This window comes from Melopsittacus undulatus, chromosome 8, assembly GCF_012275295.1.
Source record: "Melopsittacus undulatus isolate bMelUnd1 chromosome 8, bMelUnd1.mat.Z, whole genome shotgun sequence".
Lineage (NCBI taxonomy): Eukaryota > Metazoa > Chordata > Aves > Psittaciformes > Psittaculidae > Melopsittacus > Melopsittacus undulatus.
In genome coordinates this window covers 41,981,073-41,990,778 of record NC_047534.1, presented here as the reverse complement: position 1 = coordinate 41,990,778, position 9,706 = coordinate 41,981,073, and the positions used below count along the sequence as shown (strand labels likewise).

Genomic DNA, 9,706 nt, shown 5'->3' with positions numbered 1-9,706 from the left:
GGGAAAAGTTGAAACAACTAATCCTTTTGTGTAGCATTGCAAATAGAGCCCTCATGAGCCGACAAAGGCTTGTGGGAATGGGGGAAGGGAGGAGAGCAGCATTTCACAAAGCAGCTAGTGCAGCAGAAGGTGGTTTCAACTTCAACTGCTTGTTGAAGTGCTGTTTCACAGCACCATAAAACGAAACATCTTCCAACTAGGTGTGCCCATTTGTGTTGTCCCTGCTCCATTTGCACTGTTGTCGTTTCTACTACACCGCAGCCGCTTGCAGGGCAGCACTTGGCAGGGGCTATATTTATTAGAAAGAATCAGTCTCCTACAATTATAAAAAGTTTGATTCCACGCTCCCCCCCCCGCCTTTTTTTTTTTTTTCCTGAGATCTTTTACTTACTCTTAAATGTGGGTCACTGGTTTTGGCAAGCTTGGACACGGTTTTTGTACTGCACAGCTTGCTCATCAAGCTGCACCGAGTTCATTTGAGTGCATGAAACAGTTGCAGAGTCCAGCAGACCTGGAATGGGACACAGGGTGTCTCATAGTGTGGCAAACTGGAAGCACGGGTAAGGTTCCAGCTGGCCTGTTGCTGCTGCTAAAGGCAATTTACAGCAGCTGAAACGCTGTTCTCTGCTCTTCTGCTTGTGTCAAGAAATTGACATATTTCTGTTGTGCTTTGCATACCTGGCAGTTTGTGTGTTCAGCACAGTGTGCTGCTGTGTTAGTGCTATGTTCAGATACACAGGTTTGCAGCAATAAATCTCCTTGTGCACGTATAGCCCTTGATGCTCGCTTTGTGCCTGAGATAAGCGCTATGCATGAGAATGGGAGCTGCCACTCTCTGAATTTCCTGGTCTTTGTGTAATTAAATTACTGAGCATGATATTGTATTAGCTGTGGCAGGCAAGCATAGCTCTGAATGCATAAGGGTCTCTGGTCAGGTCACTGCGTACTGTAAAGTCTGGGTCTTTAGGATACTTACGGCATCAGGAAGCAGATTCATCTGGAGGTACAGTAAAGAACTGGGGTTAGTAGTTTGGGATCATGTCACAAAGCTGTTGGCTGAAAAGGCCACCTGTTTTTACTCCATCCAAAAAGGGTTAAACTTTTATAATTTAAATATTTCCTAGTTTAAAATTAATGTCTTCTCTAGATTATTTTTCAGCTTTTACATCAGACTTTAGAACACCATGAGGGGGTTGTTGGTTTTTTTTTCCTGTTAGAAGAGTGGTTTTATGCTCACACCACAGGACCAGGATACAAGCAGGGATGGGTAGGCGTGCGCTGTCTATACATGCTACACTATCCAGCTTCACAGGAGCCCCACTCTCCCCTGGGGGGACGTTTAGCAGTAGCTGTGTCAGCTGCCAGTTTAGGCGTACTTGTAAGCCCAGGACTGTTTCAGCAGTTTGTGTAATTCTTGTAAAGCTCCAGAAGTCACAGTTTTGGGATATTAACTTGCAAATAACTTTTTACCAGGAACCATTACTTCTAACCAGTGTGATACAAAGTGAGAAAAATCCCTCTTTCCAAAAGACTTCCTGAAAACTCGCCTGAAAGTTTGCGTGTTGCAGAAGAGTTTTATTCCCTGTTCCAAGATTATCAAACATCCTGCACTCCAGGCTAATTTCTGTTCTTCAACTGCTTTTTAGCTATAATATTGTTTAGGGTCTGACATGAAAGATGGGTTTCTGCTTTATGGCGTGTATGTAATGTGTGAAGGCACAGCCACAGTAGGCATGTGGCCATTAAAAAGCCCCCAAATATATGTAGAACATTTGTTTCAATGTTATATACAATAGTTTTCTCAGTGTATTTTATCCTAAAGAGGCTTTCCTACATCATCCTGGCTACTGTTTTGATTTGGAAGGAGTAGAAACATCAATGTGCCTTCTAATTTCCTCTGCTCTGGTTTTGTTTAATATAATTAGCTTACTAAGCAGTAAGAGACAGTCAAGGTCATTAGCAGCAGCTCCATGCTTTGTCTTGACATTGTAGCTACACACTTTTCCTTCAGACTTCTTAAAAATAGTTAATTTTTAAATTGTAGTGACTATAGGAACACATTCAAAATTGTGTTTGTTTTCCTTGTTTCTGCATTGTGCTCTTCTTGAGTACAGAGAGGCTCAGGTGGCAAGATACTATTCTCTCAGAGAGGAGTGATTCTGTTCTTTGTGCATAGAAAGTACAGGATATGTTTTAAAGAGAGCTCAGAAGAATGGGAGTGCTGGGCTTCACCTCCTAGAGCCTCACTGAATGAGGTGAATGAATAATTAGGTAATGGCAATATATGAAAAGCACCTGGAAATGAACACCTGTGTGATTTGACCCTCTGTTGTGTCAAAAAATTTGTCAAACAAGGGTAAGATTAGTTTGTCATTTATATGAAAGTAAGCACCACTGTGCCCAGTCTTAGCTACACAGTGATTTGGTCATAAGAGTAAGCAGGTTTTCTCTACCTCATTTCCCTCAGTGATCCCTGCAACTGCACCCAACATTTTGGGGAAAGGATTTTGTTTCCAAACTCTTTTTCTACATGTACTTCTCATTGCTTTTCCTTTCACAAGCAAAGAGTACCTGAAAGATTAGGGAAAAAGTACCAGTTAGGGCTTGTCAAATACCTCTTCCCTTCTGTCAGATGTTTAATGAACTGAGCAATCTACATAACTGAATTAATTTTCATTATAAACACAGCAGTTGTGTTTATCTGGGAAATACTGTGGTTAAAAATGAGTCATGTATACCTTACAGAACTATTCCACAATAAATATTTCTTTGCATTAAAGATAAATCCTAAAGGCAAGATTTTTTTCAGCTCCACTTCAGTGTCTGGCTAGAATTTCAGACAGATTGTCTATTTCAAAATCAAAACAAACCATTTGAGACCTCTACATTTTTAAGATACTTCTTTCTTGATAACAACCACCTTGTAGTGGAGTCCCTGCACTCTTTGGCATCGTCTGTTCTGTGTAAGGTAGAAGTTAACACTTTGAAGTAGATTTATTTCTTTTCCTTTTTCAAATCAAATAAAACTAGAAAGATTTGCATCTTTTATCTGTCTTACAGAAATTTTCTGAAAAATGCCATATTTGTGTAGTTAAACTGAGACATTCCTTGGCATTGTGTATTAGGGGACAAAAGGATATATTATATGCCTTTTCTTATGCATACTGCTGTCTGCATGCTGTAGAAGAGAAAATGCCTACTTGTTTCTTTTACAGAACTGAAGGGCGAGGACACTATGCAATTCCTCAGAAAAATGTTTTTCTTCTGTATTATGAAAGCATATATTGCCTTGCATTGAAAACTATGGCAACTGTTTCTAATTTCCAGCTCTTATCTATGCAAAACACTGATTTTCAAAGTAATGGTCATTTTGTACATGCAGGAAACAAAACCAGACTCTTAGTAACTATCTTCTTACTCTTTTTTCCACACCCATGACAAATATAGCACAGATTTGCAGCACTGTTTTACTTATTGATAAAAGCAAATATTTTCCTAGGAATTGTATCTTTTCCTGTCCTTGCAGCTGCTGTCCTTGTTCTTTAATCTCTTTTGACAAATTAAAGTAACACTTCAGCTTCATTAGACAAATGACATAATCTGCAAGGCTCCAGAGCTGGAACCACTTGCGACTGTGCTGAACTTCTGCAGTCCCTTTCACCTAGAACAAGGTCAAGGCTAGCTTTTCTGCAAGAGATTTAACATGATGCTTTTGAAGGCTTTTCGGAAAACTGTGATTGAAATATCCCTAAGAATTGCAATGTGAATGAGGAAGAGGCAGGCTGGAAGTATGTTATTAGGTGGCTATACATATGTTTACTTAGCTATTTGTTAAACAAAGGAAATTAATAATGAGTGATTTAGAAAGAGAGCAGATAGATGTAATTTGTGTAAAGCATAAATGCAAAAAATAGTGTCATAGAAATCTGAAGGTCCTTTGACCACATTTCCTTTAGTCTTTTAAAGTTGCCTCTTTGTCTTGTAAAAGCTCAGATGAACACTGCTGTTGTGAAGGAACTGCTGATGAAGCTCAAGGACTGTGTTGTATGGTAGGAGGAGAGGGCTGTTCTCCGCCCTTGGCATGGGCAGAGTCTGGTTGATCTCTGCAGAGCTGCCTTAAGCACAAGAAGTGCAGCCCTTTCTTCTGCAGATGTAGTCAAGATGTTAGTGAATTTCTTGCAAGGAAAAAGGTAGGCATAACTGACGAGGAACATCTTCCTAATGCATGTTGTGCACACCAGTTGATGTGAGCTCATTGTTCACTTGTGGACTCTTACAATGGCTTCTTGCTATTATGGTTAATTTTCCCCTGTGAATTATGGAGGAAGACATAACTGACATTTTCCCCTCTGTCATACATCTTTTTTATTAGAACAGTTTTCATGTTTTAACTTTTTTCCATCAAAAATAAGTACTTTACTGGAGCACCTGGATAAAACTGATTTTCAGACTCTCCAGACATCCTCTAATTTTATTCTAGCAGTAGCAAGAGGAAGTATTCCCTTTTTCTTCACAGATTTGCAGAATGCAGATATCAGGCAGATATATGATAATGAGTTTCAGGAGCCTGACTCCAACATTGCTGATGGTTTGGTACAATTAAGTTGGGCCTAATCTTAAAATAACCCTAAATCCTAAACAAGTATAGTATTAGGGTTGCAATGAGTAATTCCTGTTTTTCAAAAACAGTAATTGAATGTGCAAATATTAAAGGCAAACCACATGGGGGCTCAGTACATAAGATTTCTAATCTACTTAACAGGATCATTTTATATGGCTAGATTCAATTAAAAAGATAAATGCATTCAGTTTTCTCAGTGGTGAACCTGTACATACTTTGTATTCAATCTAACTCATAGGATGTAATTTTAAGCATTAATTTGTGGCAGTGGTTTGAATATTTTTTAACCCTCACAAAAATTAATTTATTGCACTAATAAGGGCTCTGGAAGATCTGGCAAATCTTGCTGAGACAGTTTGACATTCCTCTCTCTAGGTGTCTGCCCTCCTTTTTCCTTCCATTCTCTGCCAAGGCAAAAGTGTAATACGCACTTCTGCACTCCTTCTCTAGTCCCTAGGCGCTGGGTAGGTAGGTCAGCGATGTCCATCCTAAAAAGCAGCTGCTGCAAGGCTCTCCGGAGCTCATCTGTCAACGTCCAGACATTCACAGGGAATTATTTGCTTGTAAAGATCTGACTCTAAAAATGGCACTTTGGTTAGATTTTAGTAAAGGAGATGGTAAGAAGATCCCCAAAATCTCTCATACAGAATTAGACTGTAGGTTGTTTTTCTGATCTATGTTGATGCTCTGCCCTAAGCTGGAAACCTGTTTGCAAAGTTTTCATATGATTACCTATTCAGCTATAATATATGAGTAGAGTAAGACTATATTATAAGTCATCCAGGACTGCAAATACTAGGGCATTGAAGAACTATTGAACATAATGGTATTAGTAAGCTGTATCTTTGTCTGGACTGTTTATTAGGATTGGATCAAGCAATACTATATTGCTAAAGCCAGAAGGTACATGATTGAGCAAAATTTCCTAAGGTGATTGTAACTAATGCAAGAAACTAGCCATATACTCTGGTTTTCTATCAGCATAGAAAAAACGACCAGAAAAGTTTGCTATAAATCACTGTTTAAACTTTGTGCATGGTTTATAAAGATCATTGTGCCCAAGGCTCCTTATTTTCCACTTAATCAACTACTACTTCCATGGCCCAGTTGCATTTCAGCAAACATCCTTTCAGTGTAACGTGACACACCCAGTGAATTTGCACAATGCATGCTTGAAGGAAGCCCTGATCTTTTTACATCTGAGGACAATGATTCAAGTGTTTAAAATTATCTGAATGTTCTGCATATCAATTCAGCATTGTTGTCATGCCGGGGTCTTTCTAAATGTGAAATTAGTAGATTTAGGACCCAGAGCTCCCCTGGAGTGTCCCCATAGATAGATTGTAGGTCACAATAACATGAGACAACCTAATTACCATAGCCATTCAAGGGAGTGAATGCACAGTAGGCACTGGATTATGAATGCTCAGTTCCAAGGAATCCATTCCCTAAATGGTTGCTGTTGGGTCCTTTGCAGGCATGTAGGGTTTTTTAGCTGTTTAGTCCCAAATTTGTTCTACAACCATTGTGACAATATTATTACTTAAAAATATTTGGAAAGCTTTAAAAGATTCATCAGCAAATACAAAGTGTATTTATGCAAATGTCTAATTCTTTTTTTTCCCTTTTCATGCTGAAACTTGGAGGGGGGAGGGGAGCTGTTGATTTGGATTGTCATGCTTATGATTCCCGGTGTCCCTTTTACGTTTGTTTTTGGTTTTCCATATGATATTGCAGATGTGGGGATTGTCTCAGGCAGAAGCCCAGGAAAACCTGAGGAGCTCATTTTAATTGTGTAGCTGAAGATTTTTGTTTGTATGTTTGTTTGCTTGTTTATGGTAATAGTAGTAACCACAGTGCTGTCTCCATTGCTAAGAAAACTGAGATCCTGCTTCTAAAAGTGTACCCAGATTCAATTGGAGAACTGGAGTTCAATGTAGTTGCTCTCTAGAAATGTTGCAGTATTTTGTGTTTATGGTCTACATCACTTGTTTCTAAAACCGGGCATAGAAACCATCTTACTCTCCAAAGGTAACAAACGTTGCAGTGCTCATTTTCCATCTTATTTTAAAGTTTAAAAATTTAGACACTCATGGGCAGATTCTGCATGGCAGTGCCCAGGTCAGCTGATCCACATCCTTTCTCCAACACAGTCCAGACTTCACTCTTTTCTTAACGTGAGCTTGCATGTCAGCACTTGCTTCTCAGCTTCAGAAGGATCAATTTAGCTTCTGTCATCTGGGAAGGGGTTTAAGTGAAAGGAAAAGAAAACAGGGTCTGTGTGTCACTGTATTGTGTGTGTACCACTAGAAAATCTTTTCCCATGCAGATGATGCCTTAATGAGTCAAAGTGTAAGTCTCCACTCACACTTGCCTCCCATAGTTCCCGGGACTGAGCTGCGCAGAGCTGGCAATAAACTCTTTATGTAAAACTTGGTAGTTGCAGAAGTGACTGAGACAAGAAGATGGAAATGCTGTGTTTGTTCTGCCATGTCCCTCTTTGCCCTTTCAAACACTATGCTGAAATGGTTGGTTGTAAACAGGGGTTGGTATAAACATCTGCATTTTCCTGTGTTATAAACAGCAACAGCCCTGAAGGACAGAGTTTCATTTCAAATAATGACAGTTCTGGGTTGTTCCTGGGATCAATTCTACAGTAGGGCAGGGGCATCCTAACTGCAGTTACCAAACAGAGACTCTTTCCACATTGTATTTTAGTGCACAGTTTAGGCACAGAAGTTAAGGCCAGGAGTTAAGTGTTTTGGGAGTGCCATACTTCTGCTAGCTCTCCAAATACTTTCAATGGCAAAGCTTAGAGAATTTTAAAGGATGGCTTACACCCAACTCTAAAGAGGAATTGACCTAGAAGAATTATCTGTGGATTGTTTCGTGGTTTGTTTTTGTTTTGTTTTCAATAATCTACTCTTCAGTGAAAAGATTCTTTTCAATATATTTTTTTAATATGATTTATTAGTAGTATTTGAACTTCTGGTATTAATCTTCATTTTGGTAAGGACAGAGTCATGATTTTGCTACAGTGAGAATTTATTTATTTAAGAATACAGCCCACAGGTATATTATACTATCTCTACACTGTTACTATATATTCAATATATACAGGTGCTTAAATAGGCAGACAGATAAAAAGTACATTTTATAAACTACCTGAGTATTTGGGCATCTAACTCTGATTTTAAGTTTAGCTTGTTTTCAATGGTAATTAAGCTCTTTCCATATTTCAGTCCCAAAGAAAATCTCCAAAGAACTTATCTGCCTATTTAGACACATAAGGATCCTTGAAAATACCATTTTTCTAACTACTCATCTTCACAAGGAAGTGGAGCTGTTGCTGATGATATGTTTAACTATGAGTCTCCTTGAACTGATTTTTAAATGGAGCTTCACAGGTTGTGGGAAGAGTACTACAAATACTTTTGTTCCATTACAAAAGGTTTCCCATGCCAACTACACTTAATGTTACATATCTGAGGGATAAAAATCACAATCCCTCAACCTAGGTTCCAAAACAAAATAGTAACAATTCAGGACTTCAAGGGGGATTTTATTTCGGAGGCTGCTGAGCTACAGTAACTGCATCTGGCTGACAAGGCAGGGAGATTATCTGGGGCAGGAAATGGAGTAGGAATACTTTCATCCTGAAGTCACCACTTTAGGTCCTGCCTAGAGCAGGTGGTGATGCTCCCCATCAGCTGGTAAGGGCCTGATCTGGGTTTCTGTGGGCTCTGCAAAAGGAGAGGGGCCACCTCCTGCTCAGCCCCAGCCCTTGGGACAAAGCTCTCATTATTTGATGGAGATTTAATGGTGCATTATGAAATGAAAGTCACAGAGGCCTGCACGGTTATAGTCTTTGCTTTCACTGCGTGTTAACCATGGGGTGAGTAATTGAATGCTCATCCATGTGTGACTGTCTGCACTGCTGCAAGCTCATTACCAGTATTAGCGTGCTGAAGTCATCCTAGCCTCCATAATGGTGCTGTATGCGGCTACCACAAGAAGTGCTGCTGTCTTTACCCTTGTTCCAATGTGCCAGGCAGCAGTTCCTGGTAGCTGCTGGAAAATCTCAATTTATAGAATTATTACAATTCCTTTCTGTGCTGTTAAAGCTGTGCGCTTGAATCCAAACTGCCAAGGGATTTGCATGCTTGCATGGCCAAGTGGCTGCCTGCTGGTCAGATGCTGTGGCTCTTCATTTTATTATAGCATGAGGGATGGATGCAGCTTTGTAAACATTGCATACAGTGAGATGAGAGAGAGACCATAGGAATAAAAAGCAGAATGCGTCAGGTGAAATCTCAGGTCTGTAGAAGACCTGTGCCTGGGGGCTTCATGGTGTTTCATGACATCAGTAGGTACCTGGTTATTCCATTTCTGCTGTGTTTTCTTCAGAGTTTTCCCTCAAGCTACATGGTAGTAGCAAAGGTGAGTGAAGGGGTGAGCACACCTAGTATCACAGTGAAAACTAGTATCGAGGACAAAATAAAGATGTGATAACATGTAGGACTGCCATGGGGGGAGGCAGCCTCTCTCACCTCTGTGAGGCTAGGTTGTACAGAAGGTGCCTTTGGGAATGAAGGAAAACTTTTACTGACATTTTCCATCATGTCCTTGATCTCTACAAAACCAGTCCTATCTGCTAATGCACCATACTAGGAGATCAATGGTTTCTGAGAACAGATCAGCTGACCCACTTCTCTGGGCCATTTCTTGAATGTCCCCATTGTGTCACCCCTTGATACCACACTGGAGATCCCACAACAGTGTTCCTGCATCACAAGCTTCCTGCCAGTGGCATTTGTATCTTTGTGGCCTAAGCCTCTCCTTAAAGAGGCTCTGCTGCTCTCCTGGGAGGACCCATAAACATATCCTGCTAAATGCAGTGGGGGGAGGAGGGAGTGTCCTCACAGTTGGAATATGAATTGGAAATTCAAGACATATACCCTTCTGCTGTCCAGGGCAGTGCTGGGAGGTTTAATCTGCATCAGAGGTGAATAAGAGGATAGAGGAGATAGACCAACTTCTTTTCACCTTTATATCTTTATTTAGAGAGGAAAACAAATGTTAGCA

The 9,706-nt window shown here is 40.0% G+C and overlaps 1 long non-coding RNA gene across 1 annotated transcript in view; it reads left to right on the top strand.

The window, feature by feature from the left end:
* Positions 1–500: 500 nt before the first annotated feature.
* LOC115947049 (uncharacterized) overlaps positions 501–9,706 on the top strand; it is a 28,435-nt gene continuing 19,229 nt past the window's right edge. The window contains exon 1 of the long non-coding RNA XR_004549943.1: positions 501–560. This is a non-coding gene — a long non-coding RNA (uncharacterized lncRNA). The remainder of the gene's footprint in view (positions 561–9,706) is intronic.